General features: G+C 30.9%; 1 protein-coding gene across 4 annotated transcripts in view; it reads right to left on the bottom strand.

The window, feature by feature from the left end:
• Window positions 1-16,405: 16,405 nt before the first annotated feature.
• The window catches only part of LOC145297780 (uncharacterized), an 84,299-nt gene continuing 83,153 nt past the window's right edge, over window positions 16,406-17,551 (bottom strand). For all 4 annotated transcript variants that reach the window (XM_080144037.1, XM_080144036.1, XM_080144038.1 and 1 more), the window contains one exon: window positions 16,406-17,551. This exon is cut by the window's right edge. The gene's annotated coding sequence lies outside the window, so the exon portion shown is untranslated.

Raw genomic sequence — 17,551 nt, 5'->3', positions numbered from 1 at the left:
CGTCACCATGATCAAGACAAGGGGAGAACTAGAATGCTTGTCTTTCTACGCCGAAGTCTTGACTCGAACTGATTCGTACTTCTCCGAGAAAATAGCTGGGCGGAACGTAATAGTGAGCATGCGCAGTGGTATGCTAATCTTTTGCGTATCAATACGCCGACCAAATTACACCTTGACATAACGTAATCTGTCGCATGTACATATAAAAAGTAGATCTCTTATATAAATGCCAGAGAATTTTGTTCCCAACTTTTTAACTTTTCCATTTATTGTTTTAGAACTGAAAAATACTCCACACGCAACCCCCCCCCCGACTCTCCTCGTCCTATTTCATTATCGCACATGCGCATTAAATCCAGAACGTCTTTCTATATTTTTGGCTTCTTCGCTTTTTGGCATTGTCTTTTATTTTTAGCGATAATGTAAAGATAGTTCTCCTGTACATTGCAACGAAGAAAAAAAAATCTATTCCTGGTGGATTTTTTTTCTTTTTATTATCTCCATAAACAGCTTTGGCACTGATCACAATTGGCACCGAATATTGAAGTCGTTCCAATTTCTATTCATCCACTTTCATCCTCATCTTTACCTTTCTCATCACTTTTTTTCTTTTTCTACAAATGATAATTATAATAACTGAATCCGTGGAAATAATAATAATAATAATAATAATAATAATAATAATAATAATAATAATAATAATAATAATAATAATAATACAAATGCGCGTGCATCTCAGGGGTCGATCCTCGGACCTTTATTATTTCTGATATTCATAAATGAACTCCGATGATACCACGGCGATACCACACTCTATAGCAAACATAATGCGGAAAATGAATGTACACATATCCAAGGCAACGGTGAAAACCCTAGATAAAGAACTCCAGTCTGTAGTGGAATGGGGTAGAAAATGGACGGTAATATTCATTGCTGCCAAGACTAAGCTCGTTTCCTTTAATAATTGCAAGAAACCTTCTCAACCATCAGTAGCTATAGCTAATGATACATTACCTGAAAGTACTTCGTTCAAACTCATCGACTTACCATTCACAAGGAACAAGAGTTGAAACAGCTACATCGAGAGCATTGCCAAGGCGGCTGCGATGAAGGTAACCTCTCTCTACCATGCTAGAAAGTTACTTACGCCTGAAAGTATCCTGTATCTCTACAAATCCACCATTCGATCTATGTATGGAGTACTGTTGTCACATTTGGGCTGTTGCATCTGCTACTAGTCTCTCCCTCCTGGACGGGGTTCAAAAGAGAGTCGCCAACCTGATAGGTCCTGAACTGTCATCTAGGCTTCAGCCTCTGTCCCATCGACGAAATGTTGCATCTCTCTGCCTGTTTTACAAGCATTTTAATGGTGGATGCTTCGACGGACTGCAAGCCCTTATACCCCCTCGATGTAAATAGTTTTGACAAAACCGACATGCAGCAAAGTCCCACCCCTACACAGTAGAAATCCCTAGATGTAAGAAAGCCTTCTACTCTAATAGTTTTTTCCCCAGAACTGCGAGACTTTGGAATTCCCTTCCGGGTTCCTACTTCTCCAACTATACTGACATACAAAAGTTCATGTGTAATGTAAACTTGCTACTCAAATCCCTATATAGTATCCTTACAACTTATGTCCCTAATAGTAGTTCCCTACATCATAGTGGCAATGTGCTTTGTTTGGGATGAAAATGGAATATAAAAAAAATTACAAGCTATATCTTTTATTTGTTTTATAAAACTGCATTTTATTCAGTGGACGTCCGGTGCGAATGCAGACCCCACGATATTGTATTATTTTTTTTTATAAACAGGAAGATATTTATCTACGTAATCTGATCAGCGTAGTTTCAGAATATATCAGATTATACGGGTCTATCTTCAATACATTTGTACGAGTTTGCCTGCTTTCCAGCTGACTACAATCTGATTGTCTTCAAGTCCAATGTAAACAAATTCTTGATGAACCGTCCTCCTAAGTAATCCAATTTACAAAATTTCCACTACTTATGATCACTACGTTATAATCCCATTGACTAATGTATACCCATTAACCCTTATCCTCGAGTGGCCTCCGGACCTTGATAAATGGTGACTCCTTTGTAAAAAAGAAAAAAAAATCCATTCTGTGGACGTTCGGGGTGCACGCACACCCCACGCGCTCATTTTCAGGTACTATAGATCCAGAAAGTATATTTTAATACGAGTTTCACCCGATAGTGACTTTATTGCTGTTGGGAAGAGGTAGAATTCTGATCAGTCTCAGGAGGTCCACTCCCAAGCATTATCTTCTCCTTAAGTTAGTTTATCGCTAATCGTCTGATGTACGGCATGATCACCTAGATACCTAGATTTCCGTCAAATCACTGAAGTTAAGCGACTTTGGGCTTGGTCACTACCAAAATGGGCGACCAAGTGCTATATGCGCTCTCCGCTTATCACGGAATTGTTTTCAGCCGTCTTGAATTTCTCCTTGCCACTGGAATCAAGCGACCTGACTCAAGAGAAGTATGGTTGGAGATTGCGCACCTCTTGCTTCACAATAAACGCGTAGCTATTTTTACAGAGGGTATCCAATATCTATCGTGACTGAACAGAGGTCGTGATGAATCATCTTACGCATTTCTACCAGGGAATGCCGCCGGGGCGGCTAAGACATTTTTGTAGGCAAGAGTGCGCTTATCATAGTGCATTGGCTGTGTGCCCTTGTGTCTTACCTCCCGGAGAGGTAAATAACATAACATTGTTTAAATTGCGTTTTTGCATTGCATCTTCAATGATCGGACAATCCTATTTAAAATAAAATAGGTGAAAGGTGATAATGTACGTACCGACGTTAAATTGCCTTGAAGTGGTGTTAACTAGCTGTACATACACGGCGTTACTCGGGAGTCTTTTTATTTTCAATTTTGTTTCGTGTTTTTCATTCATTTTTTTTTTTTAATTTTAATTTTTTTTATGCGTAATATGAAAGTTTTTTTTTTAAGTTTTTTTTATGCGTAATATGAAAGTTGTTTTTTTTTAATTTTTTTTTATGCGTAATATGAAAGTTGTTTTTTTTTTATTTTTTTATGCGTAATATGAAAGTTGTTTTTTTTTTAATTTTTTTTATGCGTAATATGAAAGTTGTTTTTTTTTTTTGAATTTTTTTTATGCGTAATATGAAAGTTGTTTTTTTTAAATTTTTTTTTATGCGTAATATGAAAGTTGTTTTTTTTTAATTTTTTTTTATGCGTAATATGAAAGTTGTTTTTTATTTTAATTTTTTTATGTGTCATATGAAAGTTGTTTTTTTTTAATTTTTTTTATGCGTAATATGAAAGTTGTTTTTTTTATTTTTTTATGCGTAATATGAAAGTTGTTTTTTATTTTAATTTTTTTTATGCGTAATATGAAAGTTGTTTTTTTTTTTAAATTTTTTTATGCGTAATATGAAAGTTGTTTTTTTTTATTTTTTTATGCGTAATATGAAAGTTGTTTTTTTTTTAATTTTTTTTATGCGTAATATGAAAGTTGTTTTTTTTTTTTTGAATTTTTTTTATGCGTAATATGAAAGTTGTTTTTTTTTTAATTTTTTTTATGCGTAATATGAAAGTTGTTTTTTTTTAATTTTTTTTCATGCGTAATATGAAAGTTGTTTTTTTTTTTTAATTTTTTTATGTGTCATATGAAAGTTGTTTTTTTTTAATTTTTTTATGCGTAATATGAAAGTTGTTTTTTTTATTTTTTTATGCGTAATATGAAAGTTGTTTTTTATTTTAATTATTTTAGGCGTAATATGAAAGTTGTTTTTTTTTTTAAATTTTTTTTCATGCGTAATATGAAAGTTGTTGTTTTTTTTTTAATTTTTTTTCATGCGTAATATGAAAGTTGTTGTTTTTTTTGAATTTTTTTTATGCGTAATATGAAAGTTGTTTTTTTTTAAATTTTTTTTTATGCGTAATATGAAAGTTGTTTTTTTTTTATTTTTTTTTATGCGTAATATGAAAGTTGTTTTTTTTAAATTTTTTTTCATGCGTAATATGAAAGTTGTTTTTTTTTTTAATTTTTTTATGCGTAATATGAAAGTTGTTTTTTTTTTTAATTTTTTTTATGCGTAATATGAAAGTTGTTTTTTTTTTAATTTTTTTTATGCGTAATATGAAAGTTGTTTTTTTTTAAATTTTTTTTCATGCGTAATATGAAAGTTGTTGTTTTTTTAATTTTTTTTATGCGTAATATGAAAGTTGTTTTTTTTTTTAATTTTTTTTCATGCGTAATATGAAAGTTGTTGTTTTTTTTAAAATTTTTTTTATGCGTAATATGAAAGTTGTTTTTTTTTTTAATTTTATTTCATGCGTAATATGAAAGTTGTTTTTTTTTTAATTTTTTTTATGCGTAATATGAAAGTTGTTTTTTTTTTTAATTTTTTTTATGCGTAATATGAAAGTTGTTTTTTTTTTTTTGAATATTTTTATGCTTAATATGAAAGTTGTTGTTTTTTTAATTTTTTTTATGCGTAATATGAAAGTTGTTTTTTTTTTTTGAATATTTTTATGCTTAATATGAAAGTTGTTTTTTTTTAATTTTTTTATGCGTAATATGAAAGTTGTTTTTTTTTAAATTTTTTTTATGCGTAATATGAAAGTTGTTTTTTTTTAATTTTTTTTCATGCGTAATATGAAAGTTTTTTTTTTTTTAATTTTTTTTATGCGTAATATGAAAGTTGTTTTTTTTTTAATTTTTTTTATGCGTAATATGAAAGTTGTTTTTTTTTTTTAATTTTTAGATGAGGATTGATTATTCGTATTATTTGGATTCTTCTGACTGCTGTTCTTATCTTGAGTCTGATTCGCACAACTTTTTTTTAATTGCATTTTCATCCCAGACAAGGCACAGTGCTACTTTGATGTAGAGGGATACTATTTGGGACATACGTTGCAGGGATTCTACGTAGGGAGTTTCGTAGCAAAATGTCTGTTTACATTACGCTTGAATTTCTGCATTTCAGTTTAGTGAGGGAAGCAGGAAGGGAATTCCGAAGTCTAGTTCTGGGTAAGAAACTATTAGAGCAGAAGCCTTTCTGGAATCTGGGGATCTCTGCTGTATAGGGGTGGGATTTTGCTGCTTGCCCGGTTTGTCGGGGGTATTTACGTCGAGGGGTACAAGGGCTTGTAGTTCGTCGAAGCATCTACCATTAAAATACTTGTAAAATAGGCAGAGCGATGCAACATTTCCTCGGTGCGGGAGAGAGAGAGAGAGACAGACAGACAGACTTTAAGGCCGATGTAACCTCCGACCTTCTTCATGTGTATTTTGTCGAATTCGGGAATCTTTCTGTCGAACTTGGTAATCTGCACGGAATTTTGAACAGAACCCCTTATTTTATGATAGGGCTAGCATGCTCTTATTCCGCCAGCCATAACCGGGTAAAAGGTTTAAGCATTTCACAATTGTATTTTGAGTGTCGCGAGCATCGAGGATTGAACTTTTAACCTCCAGAAAAGTGTAACTTACAACTAATTTTTACCAAAACTTTGTACACATTGTCACGGATCGACAAATATGCGTAATATGAAAGTTGTTTGTTTTCTTTTATAAAATAACTAGCAGGGGTAGAGGTGCCCCGCTTTGTCCGGTCGTAAAATACGCTTCAATATGATGTTTTAATTTGCTCAGATTTCGTATATATTATTATAGAGTCGTGATTTCAAAAGTTTAAAAAAAAAAGTATTTGGTTGCCATCGGCTATATATATATATATATATATATATATATATATATATATATATATATATATATATATATATATATATAAAGATTTGGCGCTATTTGCATTTTAAATTTATATATATATATATATATATATATATATATATATATATATATATATATATATATATCAGGTTTCTGTAAAAGTCTGAGGAAGCTACAGACGGCCAAAAAACGGCCGGGTAGCTGAAACAATAATGTAACTTAACAGAAAGATACGGTAATAAAAACGTATATATATATATATATATATATATATATATATATATATATATATATATATATATATATATATATATATATAAACTTCCAATATTTTTTGTAATATTTGGACTATGATTCTCATCTTGCTTGTTCTTGTGTTTTATTTTTGTTTTTATTTCACAACGTTTCGGTCGATGTAACCTCCGACTATCCTCAGGTACATTCACACTGTATGTTATTGGTGAATAGTGAAAAATGTTTGGCTTATTTGCTTTTCCAACGAACACAGCCGTTAGAAATTTAAAATGCAAATAGCGCCAAATCTTTTTTTGTTGTTGTTGTTGTTGTTGTTGTTTGTTTTATATTAATAACACCGGGTCCACTTTTTTTTTTTGATATGATCAATGTATATTTTAAGATGAGGACTTATAATTATTTTCAATTATTTTATTTCTGTGTTCGTTGGGAAAACCAATAAAGTTGGAAAGAAAGTTCTTGCAGAATTTTTAATTCTGATTTCGAATGATGTATTTTCAAATGAGTTTTCGTTAAAATACCTTTACTTTATATATTATTTTAAAGAACTTGTTTTGCTCTATCTAATCGTTTAAATTACAATCGTGGTAAAAATAATTATGTCTTCTTTACAGAACGTTGAATACAAAATGGAAAAAGCAAATTCGCACATTTTTCTTATTTCAATTCAAGCTAGACCGAAAAGCTGCTGAAACAGATCGCAATATCAATGAAGCATTTGGCCCATGAACTACTACTGCACGCATAACACGATGGTGGTTTAAGAAATTTTGTGGCAGCAACAAAAATCTTGAAGATGATTAGTGTAGTGGTCGGTCATCGGATGTTGGTAACGATCAAATAAGAGCCTTAATCGAAGCTGTTCGAGAACTTCTGAATTAAACGTAACGTATACGACGATTTCCCACTACTTGAGAGAGCTTGGTTTAAAGACAAAACCTTGATAAATGGGTGCCTCACCAATTGAACGACAATCAAAGGAAATTCTGTTATGATTTGTCGTGTTCCTTTCTCTTATGCAACAAAAACGACCTGTTTCACGACAGAGTTGTGACTTGCGATGAAAAGTGGGTTCTTTACGACAACCGGTGACGCTTAGCTCAGTGGTTAGTCGCCAACGAAGCCCCACCACACTTCCCAAAGACAGAGTTGCACCAAAAGAACGTCATGCTGGCCGTTTGGTTGTTCTCGACTGGTCTCATCCATTACAGTTTTTTTTTTAATGCAGGTGAAACTATTTCAGAGGAGAGGTACTGTCAACAAATGGATGAAAGGCATCAGAAACTTCGACAACAACACCCAGCATTAGTCAACAGAAAATGCGCAATTCTTCTTCATGACAATGCCGACTGCACGTTGCTAAACCAACCCTGCAGAAGTGTAATAAATTAAGCTACGAAACTCTGCCTCATCCGCCATAATCTCCAGACCTCTCACTTACTGACTACAATTTTTTCAACCATCCCGACAACTTTCTGCGTGAGAATGCTTCAAAAACGTAAGCGCGATCAAAAACACCTTCAACGACTTCATCACCACCAGAACGCAAGGTTTTTACGTCACTGGCCTAAATCCACTTGTTTTGCGTTCACAAAAGTGTGTTGATGCTGATGGTGCCTATTTCGATCAATAAAGTTTTGTTTGAGCCGAGATATGTTAATCTAAATTTAAAAGTTGAAACCAGCAAGAACTTTATTGGCAACCTAATAGAAATGACTTTCTATTCGTTAGTATAAATGTTATTCATCTTATTAACGATTAGCTCAGAATAAAAATGTCTGACTTGTTTTAAAATAGACCAAAATGTATTATATTGGATGTAACTTCGTAATTATATCATTACAAAATTAAGTCCACCAAAATGCATTTTGATTTCCTCATGAACAAATCAGATATTTTTATCTGTTTTTTTTTATTAATAGGACTAATTTTTTTCTATATTACATAATGCACATACGCACGCGCGTGTGTGTTTCAGAAGGCTGTTAGCCGTGTAGGCAACTTGTGTGTTGAAGTGACGTGGCGTATAGAGAAAACTGACAAATAAACGAAAGTCTTATTAAGAATGTAAATCTTTGTATATCTATTAATTTATTTATTTATTTTTAATCAATCTCATATATAAATCAGTAAATATGAACTTACTGTTGAATATAACCGGAATGGAAAAAGACTTTGATAATTTCGAGAATATACTTCTCTTTTCCAAAAGAAAACCAAAAGAATGCCGTAAAACACTACTATGAAATTAGGACGACAGTAAATTTATCAATGTTATGATATCTAATACCAATATCATTTTTTTTATTTTATTTATCCATTTATTTTATATATATATATATATATATATATATATATATATATATATATATATATATATATTGTTATATTATTATATATAGTTCTTCTAAATTTCTTGGTTTGCTTGAGTAGACTTGCTCTTTCAGAGAAAAAATCGCAGGGCGTTAAGTAAGAACTTCTGGCCGGACATTCGTGCGAACCGCGACAACCTATCTATCTTCCAGGGAATTTGACATTCAGCCATTCACGAACAACAATAGCAAAGTGGAAATGAGAGGTGAAATTTGATCAATTATTAGTGCTCGGAACAATATTGAAGATTTGATGTTTGTCCAAGATGGAGCTCTCCACATGGGGGAGTACGTAAAGTTATGATTACCATTTCCAAGAGTTTCTTGTGAAATCAGTTGATGATTTTCTTATGAAGGCATTATACCTTTTTTTTTCATATTCATTAATTGTATGCCCCATATTTAAAAAATAAATTGCATGTCTTTTCAAATTGGGAGTTACTTTTTAATCAACTTGTTTATATATATATATATATATATATATATATATATATATATATATATATATATATATATATATATATATATACAGTTTGTTTTTGAAATGTCGTTACTTACAATGTATACCGTTTTTGTTTAACGGGTCTAGATTGTTATTTTAAAACCATTCACTGTTAATTTTGAGTTAAACTAAATGTGTCTATTTAATAGGGACAGAGCATATATAGTGCAAAGTTTTGTTGAGCATTCAAAGACTCACGTTTTCTTTTTATAACCTTCGTTTATTTCCTGGATTTTTCCATTACAGCTGTTTCATTAATGAGTTGGCAATTTTACGATTTATGTTTCCGTAAAAATTTCCTGTCCCCACCAACTTCTTCAGTTGTTTATCCATTGGATTTTTGCAACAAATGGTATATTTTTAACATGCTGGACATCGTATTCGGGTAAAAAGATTTCCACAGCCATGCTTCCTCATTTCCTCCATCTTTTGGTGTTATTTTTTATATTTTCCTTTTCTTTTGTTTTCAGATTATCTAGAGTAACCCTTCCAAGGTCACCATGAGTCGTTGCACTACCGAGGAGCGGATATTTATCGTAGAGTCGTATTTTCGGTTGAATGAGTCAATAGCAGAAATTCAAAGAGAATTTCGACGAAACTTCAACACAAGAAATTCCCCTACTCCCAATGCAATAAAAGCTATGGTGGCTCGATTTCATGAGCAAGGGTCTGTATGTGACTTCCCTAAATCTGGTAGACCCCGTACGGCAAGAAGTGATGAGAATCGTCAGAGAGTAGCCGAGAGTGTGACCGAGGATCTATCCACATCAGTAAGAAGGAGGTCAAGTCAAATTGGGGTCTCTCGATCATCTCTTCACAGAATGCTTCATGAAGAGGGCAAATTTCCATATAAAATTCAATTGTGCAAGAAAAGAAAAGGGGAAAATTCCAATAATATTAAATATAATATTATTTTTCTTTTATTGATATTATTGGAATTTCCCCCTTTTCTTTTCTTTGTACATATTTGTGAATTATTCCATGGATTTCGGCCTTTTGGATTATTTTGGACCATCTTCCAATTACGTGATTTCCTTGGATTTTACTTGTGCAAATGGAAACTACGTTAACTTTCTTGGAGTTATATTTTTGGATTATACCGTCATTGGATTATTTACCTTCCACCAGACTATCCATTCATTTTTTCTTCACCATATACCCTCTGCTCCACTTGACTTACTTGTTGTTTCATCAAATACTTTTGTATGCAAAATCCGATCCCGTATTTTGCAAATTCCTACCCTCTGATGAGAAGGAAAGTATTTCTTCGAAACTCTGCGGATTAAGGACTATCCACTTATCAAGTGTTTCCTTTTCAGATTAAATATGTTTTTAACTCTTTTTCAAAGTGTTTTTTTAACATGTTTTATTAACTGTTTGCTCCTATATATATATATATATATATATATATATATATATATATATATATATATATATATATATATATATATAAACTCGTAGCCAAATTGAAGTGCTCATATCTTTGGTTCTATCGGACAAAATTACATGAAAATTTGCAGGGTTTTTGTAGATTATATTTTATTCTATGATTAAAATTTTATGACAATTGGTAAAAAAGAACCTATTTTAAACCAATAAAATATGTTCTAATTTGCCTACATTTGTATATATATAGTGTCCTGGCAAGCCAGCTTTCTTTTGCTGCATTGGGATGAATTCTGATTATTATTATTTTTTTTTGCTTGGTTGTCTCCCCTTGTCAGCCCACTAATATATATACATATGTGTGTGTGTGTGTGTTTTATTTTTTATTACCGTTTTATCTGCTCGGTTACATATGCTTCGGATGTTGGACCATGTTTACGATCCAACAGCCTCGTCAGACCTTACAGAAATGGTTGTTAGTATTAGTATTCTTCCTAATACTAACAACTATTTCTGTAAGGTCTAACGAGGCTGTTGGATCGTAAACATGGTCCAACATCCGAAACATATGTAACCAAAAAGATAAAACGGTAATAAAAAATAAAACATATATTTGCTCTGTAATAGTATTGAGCACTCTATTCAGTTTTTAATAATTACTAGTTTTAACATATATATATATATATATATACTTTCAATTTTTCTTTACATAAGCAGTAATTTGTTGCTACACAGTCATGAACATGTTTCGGTCTTCTAGTATTTAGTAACTACAGACCTCCCGGAATTGATAATGAAATACGAAAATCAACTTCCAACAAAAGGTCAGCTTACAGCAAACTATCATTAGATTCAAATATTTTATTTTCATGTAAAATAGCTTCTCCGGCACCTTAAAATTTTGTTTCATTTTTTTACAGATCCATTACATTGCCGTTTACATTGCACTGTAGAGAACCTATTGTTTATTTTATAAAATGATTTTATATGTAACGGCTTAAATTAAGTTTAAAATGCAAACGTCAAGTATCACGCTTTAATTGTGCTCTAAACAGAAACACTGATTTTTAGAAGTGCCCCTATCATATCAAAGAATGTACTGTTGGTTTTAAATGCCTGCCCTTTCTGCTCCTGTGGTGGTAATAGCTTGAGTTTAAGTTTAAAATGAAAAGGTCAAGTACCATGGTTCAGTTGTGCTTTAAACAGAAACATTCATTTTGAACGCGCCTCTGTCATATCAAAGAACCTACTGTTGATTTTATATGTCGAACTCTTCTGTTTGTGGGGTAATAAAACCTCGCGTTTGATGTTATTATAAACTGTATAGAGTGTTAACTTTGGTCAAACTCGTCTGTTCCTTCTATCATAGGATTTTTTTCGATTATCGATACTTATTGAAAACATTCCGATACAAAACCTATCTAAGAACACCGCCAGATTCATAAAGTACATTTTAGTTCCATTTTATAAAAATCGACACAGACGTTGCGGAGTCTATCAGAAACAAACTCTCTCACACATATACAGAGACAATTTCTTTTAGCATGTTTTGAATCGATCTGTTACTCTTACCATTTAAAAAGGGAATTTTTCCGAAATTAATAACGGAATTTGTCGCAGACATAACAAGTAACACATTTTACCAATACAACTGAATAAATATATGTATATATATACAAAATATATGTATGTACTTATTAATTTGTAAATCGCCACTTGTTCTCGTCTTCTCTTACCAACACCGACTATATTTCATTCCTCGCATTGTGACAGCCTTCTAAATCTCTACTATATATCTATCCCACGCAATGCTTCAAACAAACTACATATCAATCATATATATATATATATATATATATATATATATATATATATATATGACTACTTCATTTAATCACATAAATTATATATGACTACTTCATTTAATCACATAAATTAATATACGAAAGTATAATTTATGCGTAAACTAAGTATTTACTTTACCAGTGCTCAATACATAGGTAGAGCTATGTAATAAGTTAGAAAATATATATGGCAATTAAGCTACACTGAATATTCCGCGTTTCCTCCACACTAGGATTCGTAAGCCTGACGAATCCTAGTGTGGATGAAACACGGAATATTCTGTATTGCCATATATATATATATATTTTAAAAACTTACTACTATATAAATATATATATATATATATATATATATGTATATATACATATATATATATATATATATATATATATATATATATATATAAGTGTTAAATCAGTTTATACTAATTACTTTGTATTTTTATACTAGGCGTATATCATTCAGTACTAGCTGGTTTAACAATAAATAATAATCGTGTATATATTTATATGTATATAAATATGATTGTGCTTTTTTACTTTATTAGGAACAACATCAACTGACCAGGTATTTACTTATTCACTAGCCTGGGTGCCCGGCGTTTCCCGGGTGTTCGGAGGTGTTTGCGTGTTGAGCAAAAAAAGAAAAACGGTAGTAGGAAGGCAGGCTCGAACCCGTACCGCGAAGGAGGAAAACAAAGTGAAAAAAAAACGTGACGTCTTTGCTTTTGCGCCCATCGCCAAGCCGGATGTGACGCATGTTTAAATTAAGGCTAGTCAATTGAAAAGAGTCGTTGACTTTCGAAAATATCGGCGAAAAAAAAGCGACCTCTCCCTGTAGAAAAGTGCCCACATGAGGGCGAAGAATTATTGTTTTTAGCCAATTTCCCGATATTTGTCGTCTGAGCTTCAAAACGATACCAATCCCATAAAAATCCGTCGCCTCTGTCGAATGTTTTAAGCATAAGTATACATACATACATACATACATACAAGCATACATACATACATTTAAACAGACAGGTGAGTTTGATATTATATAACAGGGTTGTCCAAAGCCTAGCCCGCGGGCCACATGCGGCCCGCGGCCTCCTTCAATGCGGCCCGCAGCCTCTTCTAGAAAACTTTTAAAAATTAGTATTATTTATCTATTATCTATTGATTAGTATCTATTGAGTTATTTCGAAAAAAAAATGTTTTTTACTAAACTTTATTTGAGTTTGAATTGGAATAATTCAACTCAAACACCTTTATTCCGTACTGTATACAGAATTTCAATAGTTGTAGTACACCATCATAAGCATACAATTGTTTTAAATTGTGATTTTCATTTTGATGAAATAATAAAAATTTATTATTATTATTATTTATAATTTCAGTTTTACTTAATCCTCCATTACATTCTGTTTTATTTTTTCTTTTCAGACTTAGTGCCACATTTTTTACGATGGCTCAGAAAAGGAAAAATCTCTGATGAAAAGCGTCAATTCAAGGATAGTTGGGAATTGAGGTTTTTGGTGAAAGAACAAAGTGGTCGAGTTTTATGTTTAATTTGTAATGAAATGATATCTGTTATGAAAGAGTACAATGTACAACGACACTACAGCACTCTTCATGTCACTGGCTATGATAAATACACTGGTGAGGCGCGGTGAGCCCTACTCAATGATCTCAAATCAGACCTGCGTAAGCGCCAAGAAAAGATGTTTCAATTAGTGAAGCCTTCGTCTTCTACAACCATAGCCTCTTATGATGTATCACTTTTGATGGCTAAATCTATAATATAGAAGATAACTAATTGACCGAAACATTATAATAATTGTGTAGTGATATTAAAATATTTGATTTATTATAAATTAAAAGTATAGCTAGCTCTATGTATTATTGAGCACGCTTATATAAACTTCGTTAACTTCATTGCTTTTTAATCTTTGGACAGTAGTATTAATTGATTGAATTGGTATCGGATTAATGAGATCTTGAGAAACATTCCAGATGTTGTCGGAAGCAATACGGTCAAACATGTAGAATATCTTCTATTTCTATCTATAAAATATTAAAATTAAATTTGCATGTGTGTCCGTCCGCTTTCAATGTCTAAATCATTCAATGAATACTCCAAACCCATAACAATTATCCGTCACCGTGTATTCAGAATTATGTAGCCCAAAATTTAAAACAAACTGATATTTCCCTGTTCCCTTCCGTTGTTCAATGACAATATTCTATTTTAGTTAAATTATGACATTAGTAATTTTATTAATTGTAACATTAGTTATTTTATAAATTGTAACATTAGTTATTTTATAAATTGTAACATTAGTTATTTTATAAATTGTAATATTACTTAATTTTTAAATTGTAACATTAGTTATTTTATAAATTGTAACATTAGTTATTTTATAAACTGTAACATTAGTTATTTTTTAAATCGTAACATTAGTTATTTTATAAATTGTAACATTACTTATTTTTTAAATTGTAACATTAGTTATTTTATAAATTGTAACATTAGTTATTTTATAAACTGTAACATTAGTTATTTTATAAATTGTAACATTACTTATTTTATAAATTGTAACATTAGTTATTTTATAAATTGTAACATTAGTTATTTTATAAATTGTAACATTAGTTATTTTATAAATTGTAACATTACTTATTTTTTAAATTGTAACATTAGTTATTTTATAAATCGTAACATAAGTTATTTTATAAATTGTAAAATTAGTTATTTTATAAATTGTAACATAAGTTATTTTATAAATTGTAACATTAGTTATTTTATAAATTGTAACATTAGTTATTTTATAAATTGTAAAATTAGTTATTTTATAAATTGTAACATAAGTTATTTTATAAATTGTAACATTAATTATTTTATATATTGTAACATTAGTTATTTTATAAATCGTAACATTAGTTATTTTATAAATTGTAGCTGAAAGAAAATCTTTTCAAAGGGAGACAACCCAAGACAGCTTAGTAAAACTAGTTTGGTCCAATGTTGTGTGCCTTTATCAACTTACTGGTTCTTTCCCTTGTCTGCTGACGTGCAATATACAGGTAAAAAATATTTCTCTGACTACCACCAAAATTCTCAGATTAAACACAGCTAATAGAATTCTGCAGTCCTGAAGAACCTTCATTGTATAAACAGAAGAAACTTGTTTATTTTTCGAGTCCTTTTCGGGCACTGTAAGTGTTTGGTTGTGTTATAAAATTATTATAGGAGTTACCTCCCTTTGAAAACATACTCATTTTCCACTGCGACGATGTCGTGTGTTGTTGATGAATCTTTGGGGATTATCTAGTGAAACAAGCCTGGTCCAATTTGCGCGCATTTATCAACTCTCGACGCTTTATTTTAATCTGCTTCCATTGGGTGATACATGCACAAAAAATAAGTAAATAAAAATAATGGTTTCCTGAAGAAAATAAATAAACCCATAAAAACATAGTACTGATCCAGAACCTGAGCCCAACTCGCGTCAGTATCTTCTGGCAGTTTACGGTAAACAACCAGAAAAAAAGCCGACATAATTAACCAATCAGCTCCCAGAAGATCTGTTTTCGTTAATATGAAAAACAATATCACTTTTTGATACTATTCTTGTAAAATAAATTGTTTTCGATCATAGTTGTTTTCATAAAAATTGTTTTCTTCGTTACAACAAAAAAATATAATTTTTATTAAAGATTTTCTGGCAAAAAATCTAAATAAAAAAAAAGAAGATTTATTAGATGCCTTACATGAAAACGAAAAAAAAACCTTTTAATTTTCAGTCATAGATGTTTCATGTTTTTATTTTAAACAACAAAAATCTTGAAATATAAAATATTTTTTAATATAATTTTCTGGAAAAAAATATTTCTCTCATATAAAATATGATTAGTTTTATCCTCTTATATTAAAATTTTATTTTCAGCGTTTTGAATTTCTCGTCTGGCAGTGTCGACTTTTTCCGGCTGATTATCATAAACTGCCGGAAGATAGAGACGTGAAGTAGGATCATTGTTAAAATGTTTTTGATTACTGATGAGGAAATGACCTCAATGACTCTGACGATCTTACTTATAACTTACGTTTGGGACAATCAACCAATCAGAAGCCCCTTGATTCTTCGCCGATTTGATTTACCGCAGCCATCTTTGTTCTTCGCCGATTTGATTTACTGCCGCCATCTTTGTTCTTCGCCGATTTGATTTACTGCCGCCATCTTTGTTCAACATAATGTTTCAACACTTAACAGTCATTTTCTGGATCAGTAGCAAAAACAAAAACGAACAAAAAAAAACAAACAAAAAAAAACAATACGAATTAAGATATTTAGCACAATAAATAGAATCTCATACAAGATCTGAAAAACCATCACCATTGCAAACAACTGATACCCAACTTCCATAAGAATTTTACAAGAACTGCTGAAAGGAAAATAGCCCCTGTTGCAGATAAGTCCCGCAAATACAATCTGTTTGCAACTCTTCTTTTTCACGTTTGTTTTACTCTCGCCATTGTTAGGTCATCGACGATATGTACAGAATCTTAAAATCTAATTTGAAACCGGGTAACGCATATAAAAAAAAGCAACAACAATGTCTTATGTTTCGTTCAATTTCTTTTCTCTATTTCTATGATGTATTGAGAAACGAACTTATTTGCAGGTAAATTTATTTCAAATGAATCCGCCTTGTATTCAGGTATTTATTCTATTCCATTTTAGTATCTTATATCTTTCGTTTTTGTTTTCTGTTTAAAATAAACATGACATTTATACGTTCGGGTTATTCGGATCACAGTTTCAATCTTGCAAAACGTTTCGATCGATGTACCCTCCAAGCTTCTTCGAGTGTATCTTGGAAAACTCTGGAATCGTTCTATCGAACATTGAAATTTGCACAGAACAGAAACCTTTATTTAATTCACGGTAGCATGTTCTCGCCCTTTCAGCCATGACTGAGTAAATTAACAATTTTATTCTCAACCCCCAAGAAAATTGACTCTTACAACTCATAACTTAATACTTTATCCGTTGCGCTACAATTCTAATATAATTTTTGAAAATCTAAATATTCTTCTTGTTTTAAATACACAATCTTAGTACTTATCATTATATATCTCTATCATAATATATATATATATATATATATATATATATATATATATATATATATATATATATATAGATACATATATATATTATAATAGAGATATATAATAATAATAATAATAATAATAATAATAATAATAATATACAAACACACACACACACACACACACACATTTAAACTTGTTAGGCGGAAGTATCCGCACGCCAGCTTATCCTGACAAACCCTTGTACAAAGAGACAGGAGATATACGAGGACAGTGTCAAGTAGGAGTTCAAATTTACTCCAATAGGCATCCAAATTCTTTCTCATATATTTATGTGTGTGCTTGTGTATGTGTATATATG

This window comes from Euprymna scolopes, chromosome 18, assembly GCF_053919585.1.
Source record: "Euprymna scolopes isolate OS-2025 chromosome 18, ASM5391958v1, whole genome shotgun sequence".
In the NCBI taxonomy this organism is placed as follows: domain Eukaryota; kingdom Metazoa; phylum Mollusca; class Cephalopoda; order Sepiida; family Sepiolidae; genus Euprymna; species Euprymna scolopes.
Note: the sequence above shows the minus strand (reverse complement) of the source record. Positions and strands in the feature narration are given on the sequence as shown.